The sequence below is a fragment of the Salvelinus alpinus genome, chromosome 2, assembly GCF_045679555.1.
Source record: "Salvelinus alpinus chromosome 2, SLU_Salpinus.1, whole genome shotgun sequence".
Classification (NCBI taxonomy): Eukaryota; Metazoa; Chordata; class Actinopteri; order Salmoniformes; family Salmonidae; genus Salvelinus; species Salvelinus alpinus.
Window position 1 is genome coordinate 73,516,580 of NC_092087.1, and position 10,158 is coordinate 73,526,737.

General features: G+C 43.5%; 1 protein-coding gene across 1 annotated transcript in view; it reads right to left on the bottom strand.

Annotated features, from left to right (window-relative positions):
- Positions 1–9,284: 9,284 nt before the first annotated feature.
- LOC139567732 (neuronal vesicle trafficking-associated protein 1-like) overlaps positions 9,285–10,158 on the bottom strand; it is a 6,749-nt gene continuing 5,875 nt past the window's right edge. The window contains exon 5 of the mRNA XM_071389190.1: positions 9,285–10,158. This exon is cut by the window's right edge and continues 594 nt beyond it. The gene's annotated coding sequence lies outside the window, so the exon portion shown is untranslated.

Genomic DNA, 10,158 nt, shown 5'->3' on the forward strand with positions numbered 1-10,158 from the left:
TGTCTGGTGGTCCTCTTAGTTCAGTGTGTTAACTGTCTGGTGGTCCTCTCAGTTCAGTGTGTTAACTGTCTGGTGGTCCTCTCAGTTCAGTGTGTTAACTGTCTGGTGGTCCTCTCAGTTCAGTGTGTTAACTGTCTCTTTCAGTTCAGTGTGTTAACTGTCTGGTGGTCCTCTCAGTTCAGTGTGTTAACTGTCTGGTGGTCCTCTTAGTTCAGTGTGTTAACTGTCTGGTGGTCCTCTCAGTTCAGTGTGTTAACTGTCTGGTGGTCCTCTTAATTCAGTGTGTTAACTGTCTGGTGGTCCTCTTAGTTCAGTGTGTTAACTGTCTGGTGGACCTCTCAGTTCAGTGTGCTAACTGTCTGGTGGTCCTCTCAGTTCAGTGTGCTAACTGTCTGGTGGTCCTCTCAGTTCAGTGTGTTAACTGTCTCTTTCAGTTCAGTGTGTTAACTGTCTGGTGGTCCTCTTAGTTCAGTGTGTTAACTGTCTGGTGGTCCTCCTAGTTCAGTGTGTTAACTGTCTGGTGGTCCTCTCAGTTCAGTGTGTTAACTGTCTAGTGGACCTCTCAGTTCAGTGTGTTAACTGTCTGGTGGTCCTCTTAGTTCAGTGTGTTAACTGTCTGGTGGTCCTCTCAGTTCAGTGTGTTAACTGTCTGGTGGTCCTCTTAGTTCAGTGTGTTAACTGCCTGGTGGTCCTCTTAGTTCAGTGTGTTAACTGCCTGGTGGTCCTCTCAGTTCAGTGTGTTAACTGTCTGGTGGTCCTCTTAGTTCAGTGTGTTAACTGTCTGGTGGTCCTCTCAGTTCAGAGTGTTAACTGTCTGGTGGACCTCTCAGTTCAGAGTGTTAACTGTCTGGTGGACCGTTCAGTTCAGTGTGTTAACTGTCTGGTGGTCCTCTTAGTTCAGTGTGTTAACTGTCTGGTGGTCCTCTCAGTTCAGTGTGTTAACTGTCTGGTGGTCCTCTCAGTTCAGTGTGTTAACTGTCTGGTGGTCCTCTTAGTTCAGTGTGTTAACTGTCTGGTGGACCTCTCAGTTCAGTGTGCGAACTGTCTGGTGGTCCTCTTAGTTCAGTGTGTTAACTGTCTGGTGGACCTCTCAGTTCAGTGTGTTAACTGTCTAGTGGTCCTCTCAGTTCAGAGTGTTAACTGTCTGGTGGACCTCTCAGTTCAGTGTGTTAACTGTCTGGTGGTCCTCTCAGTTCAGTGTGTTAACTGTCTAGTGGTCCTCTCAGTTCAGAGTGTTAACTGTCTGGTGGTCCTCTCAGTTCAGTGTGTTAACTGTCTGGTGGACCTCTCAGTTCGATTCAGTGTGTTAACTGTCTGGTGGTCCTCTTAGTTCAGTGTGTTAACTGTCTGGTGGTCCTCTCAGTTCAGTGTGTTAACTGTCTGGTGGTCCTCTCAGTTCAGAGTGTTAACTGTCTGGTGGACCTCTCAGTTCAGTGTGTTAACTGTCTGGTGGTCCTCTTAGTTCAGTGTGTTAACTGTCTGGTGGTCCTCTTAGTTCAGTGTGTTAACTGTCTGGTGGACCTCTTAGTTCAGTGTGTTAACTGTCTGGTGGTCCTCTCAGTTCAGTGTGTTAACTGTCTGGTGGACCTCTCAGTTCAGTGTGTTAACTGTCTGGTGGTCCTCTCAGTTCAGTGTGTTAACTGTCTGGTGGACCTCTCAGTTCAGTGTGTTAACTGTCTGGTGGTCCTCTCAGTTCAGTGTGTTAACTGTCTGGTGGTCCTCTCAGTTCAGAGTGTTAACTGTCTGGTGGTCCTCTTAGTTCAGTGTGTTAACTGTCTGGTGGTCCTCTCAGTTCAGTGTGTTAACTGTCTGGTGGACCTCTCAGTTCTGTTCAGTGTGTTAACTGTCTGGTGGTCCTCTTAGTTCAGTGTGTTAACTGTCTGGTGGTCCTCTTAGTTCAGTGTGTTAACTGTCTGGTGTTCCTCTCAGTTCAGTGTGTTAACTGTCTGGTGGTCCTCTTAGTTCAGTGTGTTAAGTGTCTGGTGGTCCTCTCAGTTCAGTGTGTTAACTGTCTGGTGGACCTCTCAGTTCAGTGTGTTAACTGTCTGGTGGTCCTCTTAGTTCAGTGTGTTAAGTGTCTGGTGGTCCTCTCAGCACATTATAAGTATTACACAATATGCATATAATATTAACACAATATTAAACAATATAGACATGATCGTCTCTCAAGGAGATTATCCTTACAAAATAATTGATACTTGTGGGCCCAATGTGGATATTATATTTTCAAGGAATCCATTTTACATTGCAATCACTGTGTGATGCATGTTATAGTTGTAATGAGCTAGTATGTGAGTTCACAGAGTAAACAAAACAAGACACTATAGAACATTCACCTCATCCCTGTGGAAAAACGAGCTAACAAACAACCAAAGAATTAGTCTTGTATTATGTATGATGAAAACTGATTTGTTCATTAAATAGTCCATTTCACTCATTCCAGTTCATTTACACACAGAACAAAACGGTAGAGTATCCTCCGTGTCTTAATATTTAATATCTATACGGATCAAATGATTCTCCTGGCCCTGAGGGAATATACTGGCTGTAATAACTTTCATTCCGAGCCCTGTAGCGTTTATACAAATGTTTACTGTGAGAACAGTGAGGTTCAAGGTTGAGCTAAAGCCAGCATTCGTAACAAGCCTTTGAGTCAATTGTATAAATGTATAAATATATCCATTTCATTATGGAACACAGTCAAATATTTCTTTCAGCGGTTTTCTCCCCATATAATGGGAAATTGCTGCAAGCTGTTGCACTTGGAAAATGTTTGCTCATAATACTATTCTTCTACACATAAATCACAGCTAAATGTTGAATTTAAATGACTACGGACAGACAATTTATTCTTGGCTTCCTTTCTCAACCCCGAAAAGCCGAACTTACGGCCAGTGGGGTCGCTGCGCAGTTTTAAGGGTGACTGTCATTATTTGTTGACAGTTGTTCATCATTTAGATGTTTAATTGACCTCACTAAGTCTCTCTCTCTCTCTCTCTCTCTCTCTCTCTCTCTCTCTCTCTCTCTCTCTCTCTCTCTCTCTCTCTCTCTCTCTCTCTCTCTCTCTCTCTCTCTCTCTCTCTCTCTCTCTCTCTCTCTCTCTCTCTCTCTCTCTCTCTCTCTCTCTCTCTCTCTCTCTCTCTCTCTCTCTCTCTCTCTCTCTCTCTCTCTCTCTCTCTCTCTCTCTCTCTCTCTCTCTCTCTCTCTCTCTCTCTCTCTCTCTCTCTCTCTCTCTCTCTCTCTCTCTTGGGTTGTGACCACCATCAAATTAGTTTTGGGGAGAAAAACTTGTGAAAACACCAAGAATGATAGGCCACTATTGGACAATCAGTCCTTTATTTTGTGTGTGTGGGTGTGCGTGGGGGTCTGTCTGTCTGCGCAATTCCTATGACCATCCCTCTATTGCCATAGCTTCCAGCGTCAAATACACCCATAAATATCTATAGGATTTTTATTTGATGTGATACTATACATTTTACGGCTGTTGTTACTCTAAGAATCGACTCCAGCATTCCAGCGCATTATCTTATAACCAAAACCAGAAACCTGGGAATACCAGTCCAAATCCATATTGATATTTTCATCATCTTCACTAAATGATGGGAGAATTCCTTATGGTCTACTGTGAGCATCATCCATAATGAGGAAGGCAAGCAGTGAAATTCAACTTTCCCCCAATAGGCAAAAGGCACGGACTTTGCACTCCTGAGTCCTGAGCTATTCAATGCTACCGCTGCGCCGTGGCTTCTTCTCGTCAGTTCTAACCCAATCCTGGTAGGGTTCTTTGCCATTATACAGATCCGGTCCGCTCGGCAGGTAAACACGCAGTGCCGGGCCCCTCCGTGGCCCCTCCATGGCCCCCTCCTGGGGTCCCACGCCACGGTGTCTGTCTGGCTGTCTGGCAGCAGGGACTTACCGGGCCCGCCGCTCACGGAGGGGTGCTCTGCCGACTCAAAGAGCCTTAGGACCCCTCCGAAGTCCTCGGGGGTCCTCAGAGATGACTTTCATTAAGGGTAAATAGTATTGCATTGCCTGACTGGAGACCGTGTTTGTTTATACAGATCAGATCAGACAGCTCGTTTTAATGTGGATAGTAAGCCTTCTTAAAGCCTGAACATAAACCTGGGGTTTGATGTCAAAGATCTAGATAGCCTAGAGAGCTCCATTAAATATGCCCCGTTTGATGTGGTAGATATATAACATAGATCTTCGCCTATGAAATATGGTTGCTGTGGTTGACGTTGTCTGTCTATAGGGCTACATTGAAATTGTTTGTTCTGTTTATCTCTAGCTTAGAGCTGTCTTGCTATATTAAATACGTTTCCTGTGTTTGATTGTATAGTTCTAGAGGTCCTATAGAGCTCCATGAAATATGTTGGGTTTACTTGATGTCATAGTTCTCGAAAGCCTATCAAGCTATGTTATATTTGCTTGCTGAGTTTGATGATATAGTCTAAAAATAAATATTATATATGTTTGATGATAGATATAGATAGATATAGATAGCCTCTCTTAAAGCCTACTGAGCTACATAAATAATATTAGATATGTTTATGTATAATCTGTTACAGTGGAGGTTGCCTTCACCTGAGGAGGGTTGATAATAGTCTCACAGCCCTCGAATTTCTGCTGCATCACACTTTTATTGTTCACCGACGAGTAAAACGTCTGCCGGGTTGTAAGTCGATAATTTATCCCGTATTACCGCTAAAGCTCGCCAAGTCGTGGAATCAATAGATCAACATTAATCATGTCATGACCTTCTCCTCAACCAAACTATCCAAACCCGACTGAAGCCCCATTCATTCGCATTTGCCATGCAGCTCCGCGGGCTGATAATGGGCAAAGCAAAACACAGATTAAAGCCAATTTGGATGGTTTGGGCTTGATGCTTTGCAGACGCAGGCAGGCAGCCCATGGCCAGGCTGACCTAACTGGGGGTTCATTCTACTCTTTCTCTCTCTCTCTCTCTTTCTCTCTCTTTCTCTCTTTTTCGTCTGAGCGAGAGAGTCTGTGGCTTCACCGAGCGGGTGGAGACCGCAGAGCCTAAATCAAACCAGCCTGTGTGTATGTGTATGAGAGAAAGAAAGAGTGTGTGTGTGTGTGTCTCAGCTTCTCCCTGAGATGCCATTGGTAATAGGAACCAACTCCTCTACATTCAACCTCCGTTTGTCTCATTAGCCTATTAGTCCAAAATCTAATCACAGGATGTCGTAAAATGATTTGGTCTATGACTAATGATAATATTTCTACTCCAAAACGAACGGAACAAAAGCAAAATGTTATTTTTTGTTGTTGTTGTCTTTGATGCCATGTATGGGCCTATCGAGCTACCTCTCCGCAGGTCTAGATAATTGCTTACATGCTAGACGTCGTGGCATTAGGGTATCTCACGGCAGGATAACAGACTAATGAGTAATTTCATGGCTGTTGAGTCATTTTAAAGGGCAGCCATCTTGTTGATCTGACTGCGAGTTAGAGGACTGAAACGTTCTCTCTCATTGTAGCTACTGACTAAACAACCAGGTAAAAAGGAGGGAGTTGTTAAAACAACACACAAAGTCTCTGGCCATGTCTGAAATCTGTCCTACTACTTACAAAAATGACATACTTATTGTGCTACATACTATTTAGAACCTACTGTTTAGTAAAAATGTACTCAGTAAGGAACACATGTCACCATACCAGACTCTAGCATGCAATAGCAACAGCATGCAGCGAATTCTAATGGATGAAAAGCCAAAATGAGTATGACATCCTGGCGTTTTTAAAGCATACTCAATTTTCCAAATTTCACATACTATAAAACGTTCTATTTTCGCATACCCAAAAACTGCGAGTATCGGTATTGGGACAAGGCACTTTCAAATGTACCGTATATCACAATGAGTTAAATCACATTTCATCATCAAAAAATGTCTGTGATGAAATGCAGGGGTACTGAGAACACTGTTTGTCACTATAGGTCAAAGGTCAAATTGAATGTATCAGGGAAGAGAATGCAGCGAGAGAGCTCTGGGTCTTCTCTAGTTAACACAACCACAAATGGTTAAATCCCGCCTATTTCAACCCTTTCTCTTCTTAAAATCTTAACCCTAACAACATTGCTAACCTCATGCCTAACCCTAACCTTAAATTAAGTCCAAAAAGCTCATTTTGACTTCATGAGTTTTTATAATATAGCAATTGTTGACTTTGTGGCTGTGGTAACTAGTGACAACCAGAACTCTGCCTGAGTGAATTCCTCTCCGCAACCCCCGGATACAACCCCTAGGGGGCAACATACCTCCTAAACTCCTGCTGTAACACTAAATCAATGTCTGAATGAAATGGCACCCTATCCCCTATATAGTGCACTGCTTTGGAACAGGACCCGTAGGCCCTAACTCATTTCAGATCCCTAATTACAAAAGTTTGCTCCTTCTCAGTATGTCATTGTACCCTCTTTATTTTCTCTTTATCTCATTGCTTTTCAACTAGATAATAATACTGTGGAAATAAACCACTGTGATAAGTTATGATAAAGTCCCCTTGATACCACCATAGAAGACCAAGCCACAGTGATCATGCTGCATGTATAGTGTTTCTATCATCAAAGCCAGGTTGGTATGGGGAGGGTGTGTGTGTGTGTGTGTGTGGAGGATGTGTCGTTGCACTGACTCTGGTTAAGGAGACATTCCCATCTGGCGCCAGTGTAGAGGGAACCCACTGTGACACAGAACAACACATACAGACACAGGGCGAACCCCCCCCCCCCCCCCCCCCTTGAGACTGAGTTGCCTCTCATCTGCTCTCCTCCCTCCATTCCTCGCTCCCTCCCTCGGTCTCTCCTTCCTACTGTCTTTTCTTCCCTCTCTGTTTCCTATTGTCTCTTCTCCCTCGTTTTGGTATTTTTCTGTCTGTCTCTTTTTTTCCCTCTCCTGTCCACTGTCTCTCTCCCCTCTCCTGTCCACTGTCTCTCTCCTCTCCTTTCCACTGTCTTTCTCCCCTCTCCTTTCCACTGTCTCTCTCCCCTCTCCCCTCTCCTGTCCACTGTCTCTCTCCTCTCCTTTCCACCGTCTCTCTCTCCTCTCCTGTCCACTCTCTCTCCCTCTCCTTTCCACTGTCTATCTCCCCTCTCCTTTCCACTGTCTCTCCCCACTCCTGTCCACTGTTTCTCTCCCCTCTCCTTTCCACTGTCTCTCTCCCCTCTCCTTTCCACTGTCTCTCTCCTCTCCTTTCCACTGTCTCTCTCCTCTCCTTTCCACTGTCTCTCTCCCCTCTCCTTTCCACTGTCTCTCTCCCCACTCCTGTCCACTGTTTCTCTCCCCTCTCCTTTCCACTGTTTCTCTCCCCTCTCCTTTCCACTGTCTCTCTCCCCTCTCCTTTCCACTGTCTCTCTCCTCTCCTTTCCACTGTCTCTCTCTCCTCTCCTTTCCACTGTCTCTCTCCCCTCTCATTTCCACTGTCTCTCTCCCCTCTCCTTTCCACTGTCTCTCTCACCTCTCATTTCCACTGTCTCTCTCCCCTCTCCTTTCCACTGTCTCTCTCCCCTCTCCTTTCCACTGTCTCTCTCCCCTCTCCTTTCCACTGTCTCTCTCCCCTCTCCTTTCCACTGTCTCTCTCCCCTCTCCTTTCCACTGTCTCTCCCCACTCCTGTCCACTCGCTGTCCCCTCTCATTTCCACTGTCTCTCTCTCCCCTCCCCTGTCCACTGTCTCTCTCTTCTTTTCTTATATCTATTCTGTCTTTCTCCCCCTCCTTTCTTATCCTTGTTCGGTCTCTGTCTTTCTTCTCTTCTACCTCTCTACAATTTTCTCACTTTTTTCATACTTTTTTAAACATATTTTAATTACACCTCCCTACTTATCAGCCGCTGAGAGAGAGAGAGTAATACACCTAGCCAAATAAAAAATGAAACGGAACAATGAAAAGAGAGAGAGAGAACATTACAGTTACATCGCTCCACGTCCCCCTCTCTCTCACATTCTCCTCCGTTATTTGTGACATCAGAAAAACCCCAGAGGAATTTGATTATGGCGAACGTTATACACTAAATGAGCCTAAATGACTTTTGGCAATGACTCCTCGCAATCTACTGGGGAATGCGGAGCCTCCAAACAGTCAGAACAAATTAAAAGCCAACCTGCTATTTTACTGTGGAGATCTGTTGATGCTGTAAAGGGAGGGAAACGGGACTGGAGGCCTTTACGTGACTACCCAGCAGATTTTATTTGATTTTCCCCCAGCCCCAAATCCAAGCCTTCTTGGCATAAGATGCTTTGACTAAGCATGGGGTCTGGAAATGGCCTAATAAATACTTTTTAACACTTTATGTAGTTCCATGCCCTAGGCCAAGCGGACAAAGTTTGTCACTCAGCAACTGCATGTGGAGGGGGAGAGAAAAAACTCCCATCACAGTCTAAACTGGGCATAATGTCAATTTCATTAATAAGCGTGGCTGGGCACACACACACATGCAGGAGGTGCATGTACACATAGGCATCCGCAAACACACACATGCGCACACACACACACACATACACATGAGCCTTCCCATACACACACACACACACACAGACGTGCACACAAGCACGCACACACACACAAAACACACATAAATCCACACACGTCTCCGGGCTTAATCCGATGGTGTGAAAATATGTGAGTGTAAATGAGATGCAGACAGCCTCACAGCAGAGTCCCTGACAGAAATAGGAGAGAGAGAGAGAAAACGAGAGAGAGAGAGCAAGAGAGAGAGAGAGAGAGAGAGACAGAGAGAACGAGCGGGAGAGAGAGACAGAGAGATAGAAAGAGAGACACAGAGAGAGAGAGAGAGAGAGAGAGAGAGAGAGAGAGAGAGAGAGAGAGAGAGAGAGAGAGAGAGAGAGAGAGAGAGAGAGAGAGAGAGAGAGAGAGAGAGAGAGAGAGAGAGAGAGAGAGAGAGAGAGAGAGAGAGAGAGAGAGAGAGAGAGAGAGAGAGAGAGAGAGAGAGAGAGAGAGAGAGAGAGAGAGAGGAGGATATGCCTCAGTTCCGAATAACTAAGCTGAGGTTTGAAGAAAAGAAGCAAGTCATGTTTTAGCATTCTGTGCATGCCACTCATCTCTTGAATAATCAACAGTGAAAATGACGGACTCCTTTTGGTGTACTTTTACTTGCTTTTCTTCTTTTTTTTAAACTTAATAGAAACAATTTGGAAATACCAGGTAAATAGATACGGAAACTGGATCGTACAAATAGAGCATTGCTATTGTGCATTGAAAGTACATACAAGCAGTAATAAAGCCAATTCAACAAGTCCCAGATTATGAAGGAGAAAGCTTAACACTTTATTGATGACATCAGAGCGGATGGGTCTGACATAAACATTTGGCACTCAGAACAGAACAAGGTTTATTACCGCTGGGTGGTGAATGGTGACATAATGACAGTATCACAATCTGATCCACGGTGAAAATACTGCCAGTTAATATGATGAATTATGATGAATGCAAACTTGATATGAATCGCATTGCATTTTATTCACTATTTTAAAAATCCCCAAATAAATTATTTTAAAAAATGTAATCCTTCAATCTTTTCACCCAAATAAAAAAAAAATCAAATAAATTGCTTAAGAAAAAAAGTAAGCTCATAATAAATAGGTAATTCAATAAATACTAGAAAACACAAAGATACGGATACTCTAGGTAGTTAATGTTATGTTCAAATATTAATTATGAAACAGGAATCCAACTTGTACAGCTGCTAGTCTACTACATTCAAAATCATCTGAATTGAAATGACATCAACCCATTTGATTATCTTCCACCTGAAAATATTCAGGTTCCTCATACCCAATTGTACCAAAATCCTCATACACAAATTGTTTATAGCTGCTGGAAAATCTACTGAGAAAAAAAGGCATGATAAATATGTTTTTTACAATCAGGTTTCTAAATGAATGTGGGCTGTGTGCTTCCTGAATAGAACAAAACATTTTATTTCCGAACTGTGTATGTAAAAATCTACAAAAAACATGTCTAGTTCGATCTAAATGTAATAACACTAAACCTTGTCAGACCACATTACTAACGATACTCTACATTCAGTTCAGAATAAAATAAAAACCTGAAAACATGTTAGTCTGATAAAGACAATCTAGTGAGAATTTCAGGGAATCTTGTTATGTTCACTTCT